The 6000-nt window shown below is 41.8% G+C and overlaps 1 protein-coding gene across 2 annotated transcripts in view; it reads left to right on the top strand.

Moving 5' to 3' along the window:
* The first annotated feature begins 759 nt into the window (after nucleotides 1–759).
* LOC139368481 (proto-oncogene tyrosine-protein kinase Src-like) overlaps nucleotides 760–6000 on the top strand; it is a 45149-nt gene continuing 39908 nt past the window's right edge. For both annotated transcript variants that reach the window (XM_071107414.1, XM_071107413.1), the window contains exon 1: nucleotides 760–1136. The gene's annotated coding sequence lies outside the window, so the exon portion shown is untranslated. The remainder of the gene's footprint in view (nucleotides 1137–6000) is intronic.

The raw sequence follows: 6000 nt of genomic DNA, 5'->3' as shown, positions 1-6000 counted from the left end.
AGATCTGTTCTATGCTTCCCGTGCTTAAATTTAGTTTTTGCATCTTTTACTTTGAGGTTTGGTACACCAGCATCAAACAGCTGAAAATATATTTCACAGCGGTTTAGATGGTAGAATGATTCTCTACTACACTATACTTGCTTGTTTTGCCAAGATATTAGATTATTTCCAGGGATACACAACATCCTGAAATCTATGTACATATGTTTGTGATAAAGAATAATATATTTCCCTTGACCGCGTGATGCTGAAAGTAAAAAATGACTAAATTTACGCCACCCTCCCATATATTGTTTTTCTATATTTAGCCTACTGCCCTAAAATGATAGCATATTTTCATTAACCTAAAAATGTAGACTCAAGGACTGTGCCCAAAGTAGGTCCGTTGATTTTTAATGACCTGCAGTGAGAAATGGACAAATTGCCTGTCAAATTATAATGCATGATTATGTATAATAAATGCATATCTAATTGTGAACATGACCCGCCTTATCCCAATCACAGCCAATGGCAACATTGTGGATACTTCCAAAATAGAGTATGTGTGTGGACTCCCACATTTTTGCGGGCGGTGCTCAAATGCGGAACAATTCAAATGAGCCTAAAGCTAATTATGCAGAAACAGTCTATTAGGTCTCCATAGTCAGCTGTCCCAATACTCCAAATCCCTCCCCTTACCCCCTCCTATCCCACACTCTGCCACCCTCTATGTTTTGGTCCTGAATTCTCTCTGCTTGTGTGTGTGATTTACTACGCGCAGCACTGAACGCAGTAGCCTAGATATTTTTCCATCGCAAAATCTAGCCATTTCTTAGGCAATTGTCAACCTGCTTGAAAGCCTACTCCCTTTTCATAATTATTGGGATTAAAATTATTGCAGCAATCAGACTAGTTCTGACTGCCTACGTACAGTGATTATCGGGCATTCCCCGTCATGACCTAGCCCGCCCCTCTGGTTGAATGGATGGGAAACCTCATTAGTTCGACCATAGATTTTCTGCTGTGAACGTCGTCTGTAATCTGTTATCATTTTTGGGTTTACTTCGATGACGGATCTGTTTTCTGTCGTTACATTCGATGAACTATTGTCCATCTGGTAAATAAACGAGCAACGCAATACACTGGTACGCGTTAGGGTAAGTGACTTGTTATTTTGGTATACGATGAAACCATTGATTGAACAGAAACAATGTATCACAAATGTATCCAGTCCGGCAATATTTATTGAAATGCATTCTGATCTCAACAATTCTTCTGATAGGCTACAGTTGATATGAAATAGCTGGATCAGGGTGCTGAGGAGGGGCTTTAAATCCAATAAATGATTTGAATGCATGTTAATTGTGTGCTTACCATTTTACATAGATATTCAGTAGCTAGTACTATGATTGGGACACAAACGCCATTGACCATCGCATCATATTTTTCAAGTAGCTACATGTGTATGCCAATATGTAAGTCAATCAACAATACACTAGTGTGTGAGGGGGGTGATATGTTATAAGGTGTTGATATACACTGACTATACCAACCATTAGGAACACCTTCCTCAGAACAGCCTCAATTGGTCGGGGCATGGACTCTACAATGTGTCAAGCGGTCCACAGGGATGCTGGCCCATGTTGACTCCAATGCTTCCCACAGTTGTAAAGTTGGCTGGATGTCCTTTGGGTGCTGGACCATTCTTCATACACATGGGAAACTCTTGAGTGTGAAACTCAGCACCGTTGCAGTTCTTAACACAAACCGGTGCGCCTGCATCCTACTACCATACCCTGTTCAAAGGCACTTAAATATTTTGTCTTGCCCATTCACCCTCTGAATGGCACACATACACAATCCATGTTTCAAATGTCTTAACAATCCTTCTTTAACCTTTCTCCTCCCCTTCATCTTCACTGGTTTGAAGTGGATTTAAAAAGTGACATCAATAAGGGATCATAGCTTTCACCTGGATTCACTTAGTCAGTCATTGTCATGTATACTCAGTGTATAGACCGGTCTCTGCCGGTGCCTATGTCCTATTTACTAAACTATGGGCTGTGTCATATGCTCAGGATTAGTGTTATCCCACTCAAGATGGCTGGCCCTCGCTTCATATTTGTCGCCAAACCCACCAGCTCCAGGTCATCTATAAGTCTTTGCTAGGTAAAGCCCCACCTTATCTCAGCTCACTGGTCACCATAGCAGCAATTGAATTTATCCAACACAGAGTTGTCATAGTCCTTAAGCATTTTTGCAATTCGTTCCAGTCATTGGCAGCAGAGAACTGGAAGGAAAGTCGGCCAAAGAGGAGTTGGCTTTGGGGATGACCAGTGAAATATACCTGCTGCGGGTGTAGCACGTGCTCCAGCAGGTATATTTCACTGGTCATCCCCAAAGCCAACTCCTCTTTGGCCGCCTTTCCTTCCAGTTCTCTGCTGCCAATGACTGGAACGAATTGCAAAAATCGCTGAAGTCTTATCTCCCTCACTAACTTTAAGCATCAGCTTTCAGAGAAGCTTACAGATCATTGCACCTGTACATAGCCCATCTGTAAATAGCCCACCCAACTACCTCATTCCCATATTGTTATTTATTTTTTGCTCCTTTGCACCCCAGTATCTCTACTTGCACATTCATCTTCTGCACCTCCATCACTCCAGTGTTTAATTGCTATATTGTATTTATTTCGCTACTATCGCCTATTTATTGCCTTACCTCCCTAATCTTCTACATTTGCACACACTGTATATAGACTTTTCTATTGTGTTATTGACTGTACGTTTGTTTATCCCATGTGTAACTCTGTTTGTCACACGGCTTTGCTTTTATCTTGGCCAGGTCGCAGTTGTAAATGAGAACTCGTTCTCAACTGGCCTACCTGTTTAAATAAAGGTGAAATAATTCAAATAAAAAAAGATGACTTAGACAAATATTGACTCTTAATGAAGCGGTATCCTAGCATGTCTAATTCCTGTTTTTGAACATACGGAATGAATTATGTTTTCCCCAGTTGAGTATGGCTATAAAGAATAATGACATAAAACTCTGTTTCAGTGTTGAGATTTAGGGAGTGGTCTACACTTGAAGTAATGGGTTCGCCTCAGCCTCATGGCAATTGAATGTATCCAACACGGAGTTGTCATATTCCTTAAGCACGCACACATAAGTTACACAGTATACATTCACTTTGTTTACGCCCTGCTGAGTGTGTTGTCTTGTACCTTTTTGATCTGCCTGAAGGCAAGATATTGTGTGAACAAAAGGCAAAAATCTCATCTGAAATCCAGAAATTCACCCAGAATTTAGAATCACAAATTTGCCAAGGAATTTCATTCTATTGAATTCGCCAGAAAATGGTCAACTGTTCATCGATTTATTAGATGAATTGAAAACGCATCCTAAATTGAATATGAACTAGGAACCATTCAGTTGTGTGTTCTGTGAGGATGAGGATGAATTTAGAGTGCATGAACAGTAAGCCTATATCTCTTTCTCTATTATTGAGGAATTATGTTGTTTGGCAGAGCATTCTGAAGCTATTAACATCTCTGTATAGGCTATATCCTTTCCAAAAATCAGTTAATCTGTCTCCCAAAATCTGACACACAGATTTACGCTCCATGGATATTTAGTTATACCGTTGTAATGCCCCAAAGCATACAATATGACGAGAAGAGCACTGCAGTCTTTAAGATTTAATTTAAAATGTGCTTCTTTTGTAATAAAACAATGGGATATTTCAATATGATTTTGCCGATTTCTTGGGAGCCATCCTCTCACTCTCTTACATGTCTTTTCAGCTGGCCAGTCAGGCATGGTGGTGAAACACTCGTGACTAACAGAATCTTCCCTGGCTGATTTGGGGGCCATTGTCGAAGGAAAGGCCTCACAGACAACACTTAATGGCCCCTTGGAATCCTATGAAAGAATGTCAACCAGTGAAAGCTTTGGCGCTTCATATTGGTTCCGATGAGATCACTGCAAAGTGGCTCTTGAAGCAGAAATTCCTGTCAATTGGTGGATTGGCCCCTTTTGTTCCCCCTATATACTGAATCACTCTGTCTGACAGGGCAGTACACTACACTGGGCCTGGCGGTAGTCAATGACTTGCTTGTTTCTGAAGCCAGGCGTCCAAGCCTTGAGAATGATCTGCCTCGGAAACAAGTTGTGACTTCCTTTCATAAAATGTCTTTGTTGTGCTCATAATGAAAAAGTAAAATGGAAAGGGCATTTCGACAGGCCTTGTAGAACTACTTGAGGAGTGACTCCATTACCATGAATCTCACTTGAGGCCGTCTAATATGTACAGTTTTGACCCTATATTATTGTCTTGAATTGAAATGTTAACCTAATTTGGCTGTAGGACTCAATCTGGGCAAATAGAATGAAAACAGAACAGTCTAGTTAGTTTTCTAGTGAAGATCATTTCAGGTGAGTTGCTCCAGGTCACTTCAGGTCAGAGGAGGATTCATTTGAGGAAACGTCTAACTACTTAATTTGCGATAATATTATGAGTAGGGGTCTGGTTTTTTGGGCCCGGGGAATAGGATAGAAATGATGAACAAATGGTGGGATGATGAAAACAATAAGCCATACAGAAGTATAGACGTACTGTTTTGTTGGTCCAAGTAGAACAGCGCAACGTTCCCTGATATCTGATGCCAACAATCCCCCTAAGTTTTGGCCTTCGGATGTATGATTCACAGTCACACTGCTCAGTGGAGTTGTATTGGTACTTTGGCTAGCTGGCGCGAGCACTGTGACTGTGACAGCCTCTGAACTCATTGAATTTTTCATGTGGCAGACGCACACTCTGACAGACACCAAACTTCTGTTGCTCTATCTGGCCCAGTTTTGGTGCTAATTAGTGCCCAGCGATGTTCAAGGGCAGCCATTTTAAGAGGGGAATGGAAATACCACCTGTTCTCTGTTGAAGCAGACTTTGTTTGGGGTAGTATTTCCATAAATGGTGGAAGAGGACAACTTATTTTTCCTTTAATGCAGGCCTATCCTTTATTTAAACAGGGCAGACACATTAAGATTGACATCTGTTTTTAAGGTGATCCCTGGCCAAGTGAGCCCTGGCCATCTTCACAGAGCTGGGTGGGGCTGTCTAAGCCTCATTGTAATTTACTGACAAAGCTTCATGTAAAAGTGTGTTTGTGAACGTGTGTGTAAAGGGAACCAAACGTATGACCTGGAGTGTATTCCCAAGTTACAGGTTACAGTCAACTGAGCAGTGAACACCCCGCAGGATGTCACCTGAGTTGCATAAGTAGATTTACGTAAGGGTGCACAATATGCAAAAGTCAAACCATTTGTTAAATCAATGTTGTTAGTGTTTGGCTTAGCAACCACTGTATATGATAATAAGAATGGAAAGGAGTTGCACAGGTAGCTGCATGGAGAGAGGGCTGGGTGAGTGACTGCTATCTGTGGCTGTTCCTGTGGCTGGAGACATTTGAATTGAATATCTGATTGTGGTTCATTGAGCGGAATAGAACAGAGGAAGGACTGTGTCCTCCCAGCCCTCCCAGGGTTTCAGGCTACTGAGGCTAGTCACTTCCTGTTCTGGCCTAGCCTGCTCTGTGAACAGGGTGACAGGGGCCATACTTCTCATCTCAATCCCTCCACTGTTGCAAGGGAGTGTGGATGGGAGGGCTATCAGTCAAAATATCTTGTATGGATTTTCTCCCCCCCCCACTTGTCTTGACAGGAAATGGCTCCTTTGCATTCAGAGGTGTCTCTCTGTCTCCGTGTCTTAATGCAGTCACAGCTGGGCCACTAAGTCAAGTTGTATGACTGCTTGCGGCTTGGGACTCACCTGGTTGATAAATACAATTTTGAGATGCAGGACCAGCCTTGGTCTTTGTTCCTCTGCCCTGCCTGAAAATCACTATATTGGAATGGATTTTATGTAAATGTTGTATTGACAAAATTTGCCTCTCAAGTTGGACTTGCTGTCCTTTACCCTGTGGTTGTAAAATGACTGAAAAGACAACACAATCTTTTTTT

Source organism: Oncorhynchus clarkii, chromosome 16 (genome assembly GCF_045791955.1).
Source record: "Oncorhynchus clarkii lewisi isolate Uvic-CL-2024 chromosome 16, UVic_Ocla_1.0, whole genome shotgun sequence".
NCBI lineage: Eukaryota > Metazoa > Chordata > Actinopteri > Salmoniformes > Salmonidae > Oncorhynchus > Oncorhynchus clarkii.
The sequence above is the reverse complement of the archived record's forward strand: the minus strand, read 5'-3'. Positions and strand labels throughout refer to the sequence as shown.